The sequence below is a fragment of the Trichoplusia ni genome, chromosome 8, assembly GCF_003590095.1.
Source record: "Trichoplusia ni isolate ovarian cell line Hi5 chromosome 8, tn1, whole genome shotgun sequence".
Taxonomy (NCBI): Eukaryota; Metazoa; Arthropoda; class Insecta; order Lepidoptera; family Noctuidae; genus Trichoplusia; species Trichoplusia ni.
The window spans coordinates 5,026,541-5,044,420 of NC_039485.1; the positions used below are offsets into that span (position 1 = coordinate 5,026,541).

Here is a 17,880-nt window from a genome sequence, read left to right on the forward strand (position 1 = left end):
GATTGGAAGATGGAAAATCTGGTTTGCACAGAGTAAGTACTTAGAATTACAGTGTACTAGGACGAAGTTATGACTAATATAGTTTATTTTGTTAGGTCTTTTCAATGTCTGACGACCTCCGTGGTCGAGTGGCGTACGCACCGGTTTCAAGGTGTCGCTAGCTCTAGAGCCCGGGTTCGATCCCCGGTCGGGTCAATGTAAAAATTCTAATTTCTATATTGTCTTGGGTCTGGGTGTTTGTGGTTCGTTGTATCTGGATTCCATAACACAAGTGCTTTTGCAACTAAGTTTGGATTCAGAACAATGTATGTGATGTTGTCCGCATTTTTTTTTTTTCCTAGCCTTCTGTGTCCCACTGCTGGGCAAAGACCATTTATATTTATATAAAAAAAAATGATATAGGGTCGGAATGTAATTCTGCCATTGACGGATAGTGGTACGTAATAGGCGCGATGTATCGCAGATCCGATTCTCGTGTAAATAAGAAATAAATATACTTGTTCTGGGTGTCTTTGTGCATATGACATGAATGTGTGTGACACAAGGATAAAAAGCCTTTTTCAGGAGTATTTTTTTTATAACATAACAGAGATAGCGTGGTTTTTCCATTTTAAATTATCGTACAGTCAGATAAAGATAATTGCCGTTTCTCGATGGCTTTGAACAGTCACGTTACGTTAACAAAAAAAATATCTAAATTTAAATACACATAGAAATCGCATTATTTATTATCATGATATTTTTAAAGTACCTTGGGTCATATGATTCATACTTTAACGATATAACTGTTTACTCACGCGTATTTATCGGGATTACGACTAGTTTCCGACACAACGAGATAGTGACATGATATTATATTATAACTAATTTCTATACGCTAAATATTTGAATAAGATGTTTCTAATTACTAATTAACTCTATTTTAGATCAAAGCGAGTGCTACAAAAGCAAATACAACGTGTAATGTATTGACTAATAAACACTTTGGAATGAACACAAACAGGTAATGACGTCTAATACCTAATTAGTCTGATGAGCATTGAAGTGAATAGGTCTGATAAAGGTTTACTGATATTAATTGTGTAATTAGATTAAACACTAACTATAACGCTATCTAAATAGGAATCTATTAAAAGCTATTTATTGAATGAGTTCTAGCCATTAGTAATTGATTTTGACCATTAGTGATCTGTTTTGTTGGTTAGTAATGCATCCTTACGATATCTGAACTAATGGGACATGGACAGGCATGTTTCACATATATTAATTATATTTAGCATCCAGATTTCGTTGTGATATACTCGTTTTTATCTAGGGATACCTTCAATGCTACATTTATTTTCAAACTGTCATTTTTACGAGGTGAAAGCCACTGGCTTTGGTAATTACCGGGGTTGGGATCGAATCGACACCTCATGCATGCATATCCATACATAGAGCCGCAAAGCCACTGTAACTACTTTTGATCAATGATCGTAATTGGTATGAAATACGTGTTTTTTTTTCAAAATCTTATAATGAATAAATAATAATAATATTCCACAATTTTCATCAAACGCCATCTAGTATCAAACTAAAGGTTGTATTATGAGGACTAGACAACTGACTCACATACTTATATACTTTTAAATACATACAAAATACAGATAAATTACACCCAGACACAGAACAGAATGATCTTGCTCTTCACACAAGCATTTGTCCTGGGTGGGAATCGAACCCACGACCTCCGGTATAGCAGTCAGGGTCACTAACCACTAAACCAATAGGCCAGTCAATTATTCTATGAATGTTATCACGAATGTTAATTTTACAAATCTTATGTGTGATTAATTATGTTTGATAATTAAATAATTATTTTATGCAGCCCTTTTAAGCTCACTATTAACTCAAGTACAGTAAAAACCTTGATTAATGTCGATAAAAGGCAAGTCTTTGAATAGCCGGTGAAGTACGCGTCGAAGTTGCGTCACCGACGTTTCTGTACAAATAGGCTAGAGGTAAGCAATTGGGTGGATAGATACCTACCCTCAATTTATCTTTACCCACAAGCAAGTTTATGACCATAACAAGCATTGCTTAACCTTGATTTTTCTATCTGATCTATCTCTTTTGGCTGTTGTTATAGCGGTAGCAGAAATACATCTGTGACAATTTCATCTGTTCAGCTATCATGGTTCATGAGTTACAGCTTCGCAACGGACGGACAGACAACGAATCTTCAGTAATGGGGTACACGTTTTGATATGAAATTCTAAAAATCACCCTCTTGTGGCATTCAAACATTTTTAATGTAGTTATTTCGTTCCTAGTTTCGTTCAGGGATGAGAGACTTTGCTCTTATTCGCGTATCGCCATCTATTGTTAAGATTTAGAAGTACGCCCACCCGTAAACCAATACTGTTTTACAACGCATTGCTCATGTACATTGTACACCTGCATAAATGAAACTATATGAGTCACTGGCCCGTGAGGAATTAAAAGATTAGATATTGATAAAATACAAACGTACTGATTCAGAGCATTGTGAGTGCTAAATTTATATACGCACAGAAGAGACTTGATACTATCTGTACAAAATTTTCAGCCTAAATTGGAACTACTTTATACCATTTTTTTCTTTGCAGCAACAAACATTGCCTAATCTTATTGCATCTTTGCAACTAATAAATCTACTAATCTATATCTATACTAATATATAAACCTGAAGAGTTTGTTTGTTTGTTTGTTTGTTTGTTTGAACGCGCTAATCTCAGGAACTACTGGTCCAAATTGAAAAATTCTTTTTGTGTTGAGTAGACAATTAATCGAGGAAGGCTTTAGGCTATAAACCATCACGCTGCGACTAATAGGAGCGAAGATACAATGGAAAATGTGAAAAAAAACAGGACGGGTATAAATCATAACTTACATCTTCTTCTACCCACGGGAACGAAGTCGCGGGCAACAGCTAGTTTACTAATATATAAAGCTGAAGAGTTTGTTTGTTTGTTTGAACGCGCTAATCTCAGGAACTACTTGTCCAAATTGAAAAAATCTTTTTGTGTTGATTAGACCATTCATCGAGGAAGGCTTTAGGCTATAAACCATCACGCTGCGACTAATAGGAGCGAAGATACAATGGAAAATGTGAAAAAAACAGGGCAGGTATAAATCATAACTTATATCTTCTACCCACGGGGACGAAGTCGCGAGCAAAAGCTAGTACTATTATAATACTAATAAACTAATAAAAAAAACATAGGCTTTAATCAGTTTTACTACAAAGTAATATAATAACACTAAATCTCACTATGACACCAAGCACCCACAATTCCCTAAACTAACAGCATCAGTCCAAACTTCCCAAACACCTTTACGCAATAAAACTCAAAAACAAACGAACATCAATATATCGTGAACGCATTTAATTAGAGATCTGTGTGTTTGGTTCAAGTTGGAAACTGCATCTAAGTTCTGCAACCAAAGTACCTTTAGCAAATATTAATTGGTGGAAACTTTATAGCCGTATGCTCGCAGTTCCATTCAAAGACAAATACGTACTTACTTAGGTATTAAGGATGACTTATAGTTTGAGTTGGAGAGTGTTTGATTTAGCGACTTGAGCCGAGTTCGTATCGCGGTACCTCGTACTTGTGAATGTAGTTAGACAAATTGTTTTCATGTTTCGAATAGAAGACTTGTGTTTTGTTTTGTTACGTCGCGTAATCAGGCGTAAATTGGCGAAATGGAATTATTATTCAGAAATGTCTTATCTTGAAAAATATTGCAGTGCAAAAATTCTGCTTGATAATGGTATTTATAGGAAATTTATCCTGTAGTATACGGAAAATAATTTCGTGTTACTAATTAGCAACAATAAACTGTGATAGCAACGCGTTTGAGACATTTACGTTTTTAAACAAAACTTTTCCAGATAGGTATTACAAATAAATTAAATGGATTTCATATGGCAATTTAACTTATCTATACCTATTTTTATATGCCGGAAAACAGAACTATCCAATTCCCTGGAAAAATAATGCAAACTAAGAAAATCATCACCGTATTGTTCAAGTTTCTTAAATGTATCATTGTTGTGCCACCTATCAAAAACCAGTGCAACCTTGCACAAATTAGAAGTCAAAATAAAAAAAGCAGTTTAAAGTGTTTTGAAGCTAACAATGTCCTTAAATTGTTTAATTTTTTTCGATAATTATTATTACGTACGAACAAAACAAACCTAATGTCAGTTTAGGCATTAAATTAAATTTACATTTAATTAAACTGACCATATCGCTGCCGCAGAGCATCAATATTGATAACGTATTTTCACAGAATTTCATATTATTATGCACAGCCCAATTTGATCACATTTTAATCCCCTACCGCAATCTGAATGACCCAAGCATTGTTCTAAATATCGATGTGATAGGGATTACTTCAAACATTTAAATTATTTGTTAAATCTACATATTAGTAACTGTTGCCAGCAGGTCCACCCTCCAAATCGCAAATGATCCAACGAGTACGGGATAAACACATTGTATGACTATGTGTTTATTTAGGTTATAAACAATCTGCGTCCTAAATTTCATCTAAATCCGTTCAGTGGTTTTTGCGTGAGATTGTAACAAACTTCCATCCATTCAAGCAAACTTTCGTGTTTACAATATTAGTACTATTTTGACTCTATCTACTTACAAGCATTAGCGGATTCGCGGAACGCGGTTCGTCGCGCGTTCAATCCCAATTGGAAAAATGATCGTATTATCCATTCGTTTAAGAACAAGCCATGCTAGAACAACAGAAAAACAAAATTCACCTTCTAATGAAACAATACAATCAAAAAGCTAAAGAAAATATAAACAGAATGCTTTTAAGTATCCCATGATTTATTACAGTAAAGGACAAACTGACCAACTAGTAATATTTCATTTGAAGTCTCATCGCGCGTTCCGTGAACTTTACCAAAGCTTGTAAAGTATTTGCTCGAAATTTTCAAGACGGAGCAATCATGGACGGTTCGATCGCAGCAGTTCAAGTTCCGAATCGAACTTGCGACCAACGAAGTCTTTTTCATTTCTGGACTTGGAATGAAATTCCGAAACTCGCCAATGAGGTTCGTTTCAAAGTATCTGCTGATGTTTCTTCTGTGGATGAGTTGGAGTTTGACTTCGATTAAGAGGTATTTAAGATTTCTTTGAAATATGAAGTTATTTTCTTTGATGAGTTTATAGGAAGTGAGAAGGGTTATCGGGTGTTTTGGAGAAAGTTGGATGCTGTAAGCATAGAATTGTGATCAGCTTTATACAGGTGCATTCGACTTAGCTTAGCTTTGTTTAGTTTTTAAAATACTTCTGAAAAAAAGGCGATGCTTTAAACATAAATCAGATTTTATAAATAAGATTCCTCTAAGAAGCCAGCTAGAGAAATTTCTAGAATATATAAAACGTCAACACAACTAAAGAACATCCGGTATTCGTCATTCAATAAAACTAAAGGGGCGTCGTTACGAAAAAGCTTGGCTCGCTCAGGTGCAACTGACTTAACACAATTGAGTTCGTTATTCCAGTGGCGCATTGTTCAGGCAATAGAGACTTACGGCCCCGATCTGCAATCACCCTGATTTATAGACTTTAGAAAGCGACCAACTAAGGCGACTGTTGCTGTAAAAATTGCTTTTATTTCTTACGTTGAAATATCGATTCCGTTTCCAAAGAAAATCATCGGTATCCTTTGTTCTTTCTTAGTTCAAGTTAACGAAAATTCCTCGACGGTAAAATGTTTCAAGAATTTAATCCGTTTGATGAAATAATTTTCAACGTTTTTATCCCGGCGAAGAATTTCGAATTTCAAATTTCAAATACGAGTCGAACGTGAATTGTGAATATTCAACGCTTGAAATATTGGCGACCACAAAAAATATTGCTTCTTCTTGCCACACACGATCCACCTTTGTTCTTATTTTCAATTTCATGTAAAGCGATTCTATAAATTTTAAAATCGCTGCCCAGACAGGAAGTCAGATCGAAATCGTGGCGGTCGGGAGGAAATTGCTCATTCTCACGCGAACGACCACCGCCTCACTCCGGGGAATCCGCTCTAATGGAAAAAGTTAAAAAAATATACAAAACTTCTTATTACAAAGCCTCGTTGGACTTACATACAGAATCTACTAACTATAAGGAGACTACGAGATCAGAATAGAATTAATGTTAGAATACCTGCAGAGAGTAATTGCTTTCTTTATTTGACTAAGCCTCCGCATGTATTGAATGTTGGAAATAAAAAATATAGAATTGGTCTCGATCTTCAACAGCAATGCAAGAAATATTTTTACGCATCATAAAATATGTATTGAATCCTATTTTCTGCTTTGAAACATGAACATGTTTTTAATCTAGTACAAATTTTACAGAAGCATGTAATACAAATTCGTTTATGTTTGTTAGCTCTGCTAAAAGGCACAACGAGAAAACATCAAGTATAATATCGCCATAAAAGTAAAGTATTCACTATCACTCGGTACGTTCATTGAATACCATGAAGGTCAAATAAGCGGCTGACTCTTAAAGTAATGTCAATCTACGTCGCGGAGTGACGGCGTCGCGTCGCCAAGATCTTCGAAACGCTGCGCGTGAGCAAGTTAAATTCAAGGAAAGAGTTTGGTTCAAAATTACCGAACATTTTACATCAAACAAAGGTCCTGCACAAAATAATCTTGATAAGAGTCATAATTTTAGTCATTAAACCAATAACGGTGACCGATTTTCTGATAGTGAAGTGTATTTACCTATTGTGATTGTGAAGTAGTGATTCATTGTTTGGCAAGTAAGTTGAAAATTGTTAATATATTTTACGGATTCGTTAGTACTGACATAGCTGCGGATGTTTGATTTTGTGGGTGAACAGCTATTGAATGAGGATGAGTAATAATAGAGTAGTAATAATTGTAGTAAAAACGAAATGCTAATAACCAATGCAAAGGAAATGTTTGGCCATGACATGAGAAAATAATGATAGAAAACGTGGACACACGTATGATTAGATAAGTAAAGACGTAGCAGAGAAAGAGATAAATGCTACTACTAAAATGAAAGTTGAATTAAACGGTGCGAGAAATATTGTGCAACTTGCATTACAATGCGGGGCCGAGCGGCCTCGGTATCTTAAGAAACCGGTCATTGACAGCAATGTAATGCAACTAGCACACAATTTCGAAGACACCGGTATGCCCGATGGTCACGTTTCCTGTGCTATATTAAAATACGTACTACCAATGCACTTTACTATAAAAGATGTACTTGTTGTACGAATGCAATTGAAACCATCAACAAGTTTTTTTTTTCCCTTTGGACACCATTTCCATCATTTTACATAATACATAAATTTTATTAGGACTGTCGAAATGACTGTTTGAATGCTTTGGAACAATTCTTATATTCTATTTAAGTACATTTTTTTATACTAAATATTTTGTGAATAAATATCACAAACTGCCTAGAAAATACCCAGACGCATTTTCTAATAAATTACATAATAAACGTGACTAAGATCGAACACATTAATCTAGCCCAAAATGAACTGCGGACCTATGATAAGTATAATCTTATCTATATGATATTCACAAAATATAAACATATAGAATATACTTACTAGCGCAAGAAATAATGGGTATGCATACAAATGTTCTAAAAAGTTTGACCTATTTTCGCTGTTTAGATTAAGCAAAACATGCCTATCAATCTGAGATAAAAAAAAACCTTGGATGAACGAAATGATGGATCGAAATTTAAAGAATGGAAAACGAATGTACGCGAGACTCAACAGTCTGAGAGAGCTCGTACGATAACAAAGAATCTTGTAAACACACCTGCACGTATTTAAGTCAATCAATATTTAAACAACTGTTCTGTTTCAGAATTACTTCGCAGCAGTCTCGTCTCGACGTCAGTTATAGCTAGTTAGTACAAATGAAACACGTAAACTTTGAACGAAACCAAAAAAGTTGCCCGATCCTATTACTGGCTCTGCACAACACCAGTGTAGTCTTCACTTTATAATTTACTGAGAGTTTATTTAATTCCCAAAGTGGTATTACATTAACGTTTGTTTACTAGACTTTTACCTGCTAAACCGAAACGCATCGATCGGAGATAAATTTCGATAAGCGTTGATAAGTTTGGTTGTAGTTTTAAATAGTAACAACGGGCAGTACGCCTCAGTCGTGGACGACTTGCTGTCTCGCCATCAGTCACTCGCGACGAGACAAAAAAAAACAAAATGTGGTGAGTACGCATTCTTTTGTTTTCCGATTATTGACGCAGTGTTTTGTTTGTAAATAAATATATTTTTTATTACTTTTATACCAAGTGTAGTTTGAATAAATTAACACGCGACGCGAATATTTTGTTTCAATTATGTCGTTAGTTTAACGTATTTGTAAGAAAAGTATTCAAATATAAGTTTATGTTTTAATTGTATGGAAATTATTGCACGGAAGTGAATTGACGTGATTATATGCATTGTTTTTTTTTAATGTGACTTTGTAACTTATTTCATTGTTTAGTTCGACGTATAGTTTAAACGATATGCAATGTGAAAATAACTGTTTATTTCTATACATAATTGCCTATTATAAGAACGCATATTTTATTACTTTTGCATTATAAGCCGTTAATCGTTCTATTATTATTCGTCTAAGCAACGGCTACAGTTACGCGGCACTAGCCACCGTTTATTTTTCTTCGGTACAGTCGTGATGTAAAGCAGACTTACTTAATCAACATTATAGTGCAACCGGAGTACACTCACCAACAGCTGTATTAAGAACTTATTTTCTTTACATTGCGGGCATACCTGTGTTTAGTGTACTTCGTAATGTGTATTAAAGAATATAGCCGTCCAAATTTCGTCCGCTTAGCTGTCAGTTGAGTACAGATTGGCGATGGAAAACGTTTTTACTGGCATATTATTATTACAAATTCATGCTTCATTACTGTTTTATTTTTTAAGAAAATAATGAAGCCATTGATCAAAAAATTCTCAGAATTTTAATTAGGACTCGTAGGTCCCGCGATTGTGAATCCGTACCTATTCACATTTATACATTTTTTATAATCTTTAAGGGTAGCTAGAAGGTAGAAAGTCCGACAACCAGTTTTACTCAGGAGTATCGTGTTGCCCTGGTAACTGGGTTGAGGAGGTCAGATCATCAGTCTACTGGTACTTAGCTGCATCCAATCAAACTGGAATCCGACCTAAACATAGTTATGAAAAGGTTGAGCTGATGAACATGACGTCTCGTTGCTGTTGATAAAGATCCGCAACCCAACACATAACAATTGTTATCAGTTGTCATAGTTATCAATACGAATCGTAAGCTTACCGGCATTGACGATAACGTTATCGAACATTGTCACAACTTGTAAACATACAAATTAATTTCACTTTTATTGATTTTTCGTTAATTTAATTAGTAAAAGTGCTTCAGTGATGTATGCCTTTTTATACTTGGTTCGACTACTTAATTAATTAAATAATAAATTTATTTTTAATATGTAATCGTAATATGATTACTTATGTTACAAGTAATGAGGAAACAAATAAGGTTTTCCTTTTAGTGGGTTATTTTATTTCTAAAATTTTAATCCTCATTCAAAAGACTGAAACCAACATCGGATCATTATTTTGGAACAATGAATACATATGTAGACCTAATATAAAATTTTGCTTTATATTGTAAAAATGGTGCATGATTCATCGTACTAAATTGCCAAGCCCGTGTTAATGAACTAAACGTCACAAATAGTCTTAACGAGTTTCCAATTAACATAGTGACTAGTGTTTTGTAAGTTTTAATCGTGTTCTATTAACGTTTTCTTTTCTTTAATATCTTTGTACCAATGCTAATTGTGTTTTACACACAAAACATAACCTTCGAGGCTACATACTAGCAACGCTGTCCAAATTTTATTAGATAGGATATTTTTTTAAATTGCGAGTGTAATAAATAAGCATGCCTCTTTTAAAGTAATATTATTGCTTTTGTTGAAGACACGCCGTTTTTCGCTTTATAGCTCTCTCTCTATATTATTATGCACTCTTAAATTTTCACGACGAAAACAAAATTGCTTTCAGCTGTAGATAGGCCGATAGAATATTCTGCACACCACCTAAATATAGGATTGGATACAAGTAGATAGTTACATGACGACACAATGGGCGGTCTTATATCCAAAAGCGAGTTTCTACAGTCAACCTTTGGACGCAATATTGAAACTTTTTTGTTGCAATATAGCTGTAGACCCTTGATGGACTTTTGAACTACAATATTACTATCTGATTAATTCTAACAAAAACAAAACGAAATATGTTTAATAGAAATAGATTATTTATTGAAGTGCCGATAATATAATATTTTCGGGCTAACACTTATCTTATTTAACTATTGATTAGATAACTAAAGGAAAAGACTAAAAACAAATTATTATTTATTCAATAATGCAATGGTTTCCTTAAGCGTATTTTTTGTTAATTAGTCGCTGTACAAGAACTATTCAACACAACTATAGGTACGGTTTCGAGTTTCCTCATTGCTCATATTTGAGTTCCCTTGGCACTAAAAGTGTAACGATGGTCATCCGTTACTGAGTCACTGCAGCTAACTTTACGATGAGATTTGTTTGATAAAGGTTATATGAAGCTATGTTGAGAATACGAATGGAGTTATGCCACGTTTAATTAGTTTGTTCTGTTCATTTATAATTTAGTAATATTTATCATATTGTAGAAACGTAGCTTTTGAAATGACTTTCAAATAGAGGAGGTTTCCGAATCAATCGTTACTTGTTATCTCTTTTGTTTATGTACAGATGCAAACAAATCAGTTATCCGGCTTGATTAATTATTAGGTATTACTTACCAAATATGTTTAAGAAAATAAAAGAAGTCAAAATTAATTCATGCAGAAATATAACAGGATGTTGAAAAGTTATCAAAACTAATCTTGTAATCAAAATTTGACTTTATGTGAGTTTAGGCTCTAAACCGCTGAAACGGTTTCGAAGAAATTTAACATTAATATAAATTGGTCATTAAGACGTGATACTCACGTAGATGCAAAGTTTACAAAAAACATAAAGGTTAGTCAAAAACTTTCCCTTAATTATTTTTTTCCAAATTTTATTTCCTCTAAGTAGAAATTACAATATCTTTGGCATTCGCCAAAGATAGAAAAATTCGTTTTCTTGCGGAATGGAACTTTCAAAATGTTTTCAAGAATTGTCTTGAAACCGATCATAAAACAAAAGAATCTTTAAAGACAATTTGAAAGAATAAGAATTCATCGCTTCTTTGCTTGTTTTATTGAAACAATTTTATGAATACTTAATTTATTCTTAGTATAACCTTGTTTTATCGTCGGTATTCCTTATAAAAACGACATTATACTACGTTGACATGCAATCGACTGTAATATGCTTTTTTAAAACATAAAAACTCTTATCTCCGAATAACTTAGAATGAGTAGCAACGACCTTTGCATCTAAACGCTAAAGTATTCAATAAGAATTGAAATTAGTATTTTTGAAATCACACTTCGATCAAGTTTGTAACAATAAACTTTCACAATACCTAAACTTAATTATTTTCGTCGTTATATCCATCCATCCATCATGTGACTTATCGTAAACAAATAAATTTCCACAATTTTTATCGTTCTAAATTAGTTGTCAATTACACTTGGTTAAAGGTATATTTCCGTGTTTGCGACGGACGATAGAAATCTATATACTCTCATTATTCTGACTGAATTCTCATCAGCCGAACAAGCCGGGCGGTCGTAACATTCGGAAATGCACCTTAAGCTATCTACCGCAACTATATGACTGTTCAATTGTTTTTTAATTACGAGCAAGCCTAGTCACGTGAAGTCTAAATTAAAATTCAAGCACATTGGCACGTGTTGCCAGATTAACACAATTTGTTTGCTTACGACGTCGTTAAAATGTATACGTGCGGAGTAAAGCCAGAATGTTCGTTATTCTACTAAAATATGTAGTTTATTTCCATATTCAATCTGGAAATTGGTGACTTAAGAAATGTCTGGAATTTTAAAATTTTTGGGCATTTTTGACAATTTGGGGTACTAAATTTTGGTTGATAATGATTGATTTACTGTACTATTGAATACTGATCACACTATTCAAGTAACCTTTTAAAACAAAAACGTAAAGAAAATAAATGTTGAAGATCTTACGTTTCAGTATAAGCAAGATAACAATGAAAATAGATTACAAATAAAACAAAACAGTTTCCAAGAACAGCATGTTTTCTTGACACATGACTTTTATGTAGAAAGTGATAAGAATCAAAATTAAATAATTCATGTAAATTCAAGAACAGCGTTACTGTTCTCTGACGCACGTTGTAAAAGTCAGTTGAGAAGATTTATGGCGTCTTTAAAAACGGCCACACAACTGACTTACACGTGAGATTTAAATTAAAATAACCATTGTTTTTAGATATTTTTTGTAACAAACTTTGCAAAATCAGAAAATAAAATGCGTAAATCATAAATCGCCTCCTATGAAAGTTGATGTCATAGTATTAAAGACGTGAAAGAATGCTTCTGCTGAGTGAAAAAGTAAAAATTGTTACCTAACACAACGTCTCCATGTGCATGACTATCAAAGTTATAGAGAAAGAAGGTGTTTTATGTGTCTTGAAACGATTCAGTTCGCAAAATGTCAATGTTAGAAAGATAGATTGATAAATGTTCTTTATTGCCACATTCTTTACACCACATAAATACAGGAAAGAATACAAATAAATAGTTACATGGTGCCACAATGGGCGGTTTTATCGCTAAAAGCAATATTTTATAGACTTACCGTTAGATGAACTAAATTCTGAGAGAGCAACATTTGTGCAGGTAGTCCTCAGTTATTATATTAGACGAGGCTCTAGCGAATTAGTTACATTATAAGATCTGGTTATATAAAGAAAATAGGTATCAAAAGATTAATAAATATGCCTGAAAAAATAAAATCTGAGAAATATCAAAAAGTTTCCAACATTTATTTTTCTCATACCCATTCAGGTCATACCAATTAGCCTAATTCAAGCATTGAATCTACACATCTAAGTTAGAATTTCTATCAATGTTTAGTAACGGCATTTTATATGTTTACCTGATACTTACTGCCTTATCAGTTTGTGTGCGCACGAGTAGGCGGCATTCGGTCACGTATGTTTTACGACACGGTAATAGGGAAAAAATGCTATTGTCCGCCATGCCCATAAACATTGAAAACGTGATGAAATAGTTAACGTATCGATCTAAGCAATTGAGACAAGATCATCGATGTTTTAATTGCTTTTAATCTAAAGATAGATTGGATCACAGCTTGAGCTACGCTCCATACGGTCAGTCGATTTCTTTCGTGTTTCGGAAGGCGCGTTAAATTTTGGGTCCCGGCTGTTATTTACACATCCTTGATAGTCATTACGGGTAGTCAGAAGCTAGACAGCCTGACAACCAGTCTCACTAGAGGAATCGTGTTGCCCAGGTCACTGGGTTGAGGAGGTCAGATAGGTAGTAATTGAACAGAGAATGCACGTTGCTCGTTGATGCACTATATTATGTCCGGAGCAATATCCAAATATATATCAAAATAACAGCTGTCATTTTTTTTTTTAGTTGCTGTGTGTGCAATCTGCTGTGCAAGCTCATCAGTTTAGCAGTCTCGTTACTGTTCATAGTAGCCTTTATTCTTCTTATCCTATGGGCTGTCGGAGTTTTGTTCCGTAAGTATTAAAATTATATTAAGATTAATGAGTGTACTGTGAGTCAAATAGATTAACATGCCGAAGAAAGAACTTGCTGCTGTTTCGATTCCCGCATGCAAAGAATATTTGTGTTTGGGGCTCATTTAAACTTAGACTTTTAATTTACTGCATTATTTCTTTCTTATAACATCAAATGAGACTATTAAAAACCAATAGCTTGAATCCATAGATAGCCGAGTGGTTAAGGTCACCAAGCCAATCAAATTGTGCAACACGTGTAGTGACTTGAATGTTTGTAAAAATGCTTAAAATTATTGTGTGTTCTGAATTGTGCCCTTCAAAACAACCAATTTCGGTAGTCAAATTAGCAAAATACTAACTCATAATCTTTCTTCCACAGAAAAAGACGACGACCCAACAAAGTTCATGAATCTGACGGAGATGGACAGTTTTCATTATAATAATAAAAAGTTAATATAAAAATATAGATATAGTTCTCCCTCTAGCCTTCCTTTCATTCTTTAAGCCTATACCTAATCTTCCTTCTTCGTCTTCTAAGACCGACATTGAAACTAAATTTACTACTATATGTACCAAAACGTTGAAAGTAAGTTTTGAAAATCTTTTTATTTCTTTTGGTCTCGACTGCCTATTTCTATTATCTAAGGAGGTAAGTTTACAAAAAGAGACTGACATCTGAGTTCCAATATCCTTATTTAAATGGATTGTGGATTATATGGATATATTATTTGGACTTTTTTGCATTCAAGGTTTTGACTTATCTTCGCTGCTGATCTTCAATCAATTAAAGCTGCTAACAATATTCAGACACCAATTCTCTTTATTTATTGTCTTGCTATGATGAATTCTACATTTTCTTGATCTCCACTTTTTAAGTAAGTATGTATGTAACCTCTTCACTTCGAACACTTTATACTTATTTTTAAAACTTTTATTATGTTTACTTAAATTAAAACTGGTTTAAAGAGAATAGCTTTAAGATTTAATGCACTTAGTTTATTTATTTGCACTGGTATAGGTATTACTTTTGTATCTATTACATAAGTGTTAATCTATTATTAATATTTAAACTCAATTCGATTTGAATAAATAATATCACGAGGACATTAACTTAAAAATAGACTATTAAGGGGCACTTTCACCAGTATAATTTCTAATTTCGTTTTTTAAAACGCTCTTATGTTAAAACTTTCAATACATTGAGCTCGTATTTACGTTGGTCAGATGTTTTTGCCTTTGCCTCCCGTTTATACCGTTGGAATGCAAATTGAAGCACTGAATTGAGTTCAGAGAGCAATCGAGATTAGCTTCGACTGATGGCCTGAAATCCGATCCAAGTCTTAAAAGTAAAACGTCCTTTCTATTATTTATTTTCTTAAATTGGATTGATGTATGAAGTAAGATATAGTATAAGATTAGTTAAATTATTTATACATTAACGTATACACACTATGTTTATAAACTGGATCGGAGCTAATGCATATACGCTCCTATGACATTTTCTAGGGTAGGATTTGATGTCGATTTTTACCCTTTTTTGATATATTTAAGGAAATATTAAAAAAAAAATACAATTTGCAAATACTATTACGGTTTTGTATTGGAGGCAATGCAAGTCCCTGATTCTGAAAACTCAAAGATTTTATAAATATAGACGCCATGTAACTACGATTCGGAAAAGACAGGTACAGTCAAAAACTTGAAACTAAAAAACTTAAGGAGATTTACGTTGCCTCATGTGGATGAAAACAGATTCAATAAAAGTACATCTAAAAACTTCTTCGTGTATTATTCTGTCCCGAAATAAAACAATATTGACACAACCAAAAATCTTCAAGACATCTGTCAAAATGTTTTCAGAACGAGTCGCACAATGAATGTATTAAAATGAATATTGTTGTGAATTGATCTGAACAGATTGCAAGTTTCGGATAATTTGCTATTTTCCTAGCGCTTATTGCGTATGGTACGATTAAAAATATTTTGTCGAGTATTGACAGTTAAATGTAATTAGGTAAGTGGAGATTTTTACAATGATTTTTGTTAGCAAATCTCATTAACCCACTTTAGCTTCTAAAAGCTAATAATGAAATTGTAGAAGCGAGACCTCGCTTTACGCTGAGCAGATAGTCTTTTTTTCAATAGCAACAGCTCTGTTTTATAATTAGCAACAGGCATTATTTTTCTTTTTATTTAATCACTTTGTCACTGATTATTGACTAAATTTCTCTACCTAAAATTGTTGGCAATTGCATCTTTATGGTGAAACATTAAATCCACTGTCCACAGCGGAGTGGTTGAGGCCATTACGCCAAACCCACTGAGCGCGAAGAGTCACGGGTTCGATCCCCGAGCAGGACAAGCATTTTTGTGATCCACGAATGCTTATCCTGAGTGGGTGTCTTTGTTCACGTGACTTGAACGTTTTTGAAACCCCCGCGACACAAGAATTAAACTTTATGCGGTTATTATATTAAAGCCTTTATGCGGAGAACGTTTAAAATATAACATTAACATTTAAATTTTTCTTTGTTTTCTTTTCATCAGGTTTCTAAGTACGCCTCTCAGTAAATGAATAGTGAATATAATCAATTACGATAAGAATTCAAACTAAAAAAATGTGGTAAGTAAATATTGCTCTGATGAATTATGTTTTGTAGATAACACATATGTATCGTGTATCTTACCTCTGGCATTAACTAATTTAAAGTTCAACGACCTTCAATTATCTCACAAGGAACGCTCTTTGGAGTAAGGCCGTACCCACATAGATACAGAGTTCATAATATTATCTACGTCTTTATATGTAATGTCAATCCTACTACTATTATAAAGGCGAAAGTTTGTAAGTATGGATGTATGGATGTTTGTTACTCTTTCACGTAAAAACTACTGAATGGATTTGAATGGAACTTTACCACAATATAGCTTATACATCAGAATAACACATAGGCTACAATTTTTGAGGTTTCTAATGTGAGGTCGTAAAAAAACACATTTTTTGCGCTTACATTGCAAACGCTGACTGAATCCTACAAGATAGATAGAAGGCAGATAGATAGATAGAAGGCAGGTATAAATTATAACTTATATCTTCTAACCACGCGGACGAAGTCGCGGGCAACAGCTAGTGTAAATATATTTGTACTAAACATCTTTCACATCCTGTCTTAATGAAGTGAAGTCGCTATGACATTGACTCAGTCACGTCCATAGAGGCCGAACAATACCTTGAGAACCGTTATGACGTCATGCGGTAGGTAAACCTTGTATATTCCCCTACCGTCAGTCGATCAGTCCGCACTGAAGGCTGCCCTACAAAAGGAAAGAACAGTGTCACTTGATGCAGAAACTCTTTGGAATCCTCCTATCCTACTGATATCCCAATAATATTATAAACGCGAAAGTTTGTTTCTGTCTGTCTCTTTCATGCAAAAACCACTGAACGGTTTTAGACGTAACTTGGTACCTACACAGATAGATATATAGACTAGAGAACCTAAATTAACAAAAACATAGGATTTCTATCTCGATTTTATGTTCCCGTAGGGAATAGTCTTAAATACATAACCAACAAAATAATTTCAGAACGCTTACCCAAAAATAATTGAAATAACCCGGTAAAATTTATAAGATTGAAACTAAACTACCCAAGTCATAAAACTAACAATAACAGTTATTCTTGGAAATATAAAATACGAGTAGAAGTATACAGCGATACTGTAAATGAATAATATGTAAACAATAGCCAACTGGTCACGGACGATTCTATTTTGAAGTTTTATGCGTTTGTAATCATTCTTTGTCGTGTTCTAGATGAAAATTGGATACAAATTCACTATTTAGGCTTGTAAACCTATTTTAGAATGACTTAGTAATAGTAATTTAAACTATTTAGTTGATAATACGACTTGATTCTTCGACTTCCTAGACGTAGTTACTTACATATTAGTGCATCGAAGAAGGCAAATGTTAAACGTTTTACAACTGACTTAAAAAAGAGGAAGATCTATTTTAATAAAATTCCTTTGTCGAAAATAGGTACAACTTTGTTCGGATACCACATCTTCTTAAATCTTTTATAAT

At 33.6% G+C, this 17,880-nt stretch overlaps 1 long non-coding RNA gene across 1 annotated transcript; it reads left to right on the top strand.

The window, feature by feature from the left end:
• Positions 1 to 6,583: 6,583 nt before the first annotated feature.
• On the top strand, positions 6,584 to 14,278 carry LOC113496518. The gene is made up of 4 exons (XR_003400828.1): positions 6,584 to 6,813; positions 7,904 to 8,270; positions 13,685 to 13,791; positions 14,174 to 14,278. It is a non-coding gene; the product is annotated as an uncharacterized LOC113496518 (long non-coding RNA).
• Positions 14,279 to 17,880: the final 3,602 nt, after the last annotated feature.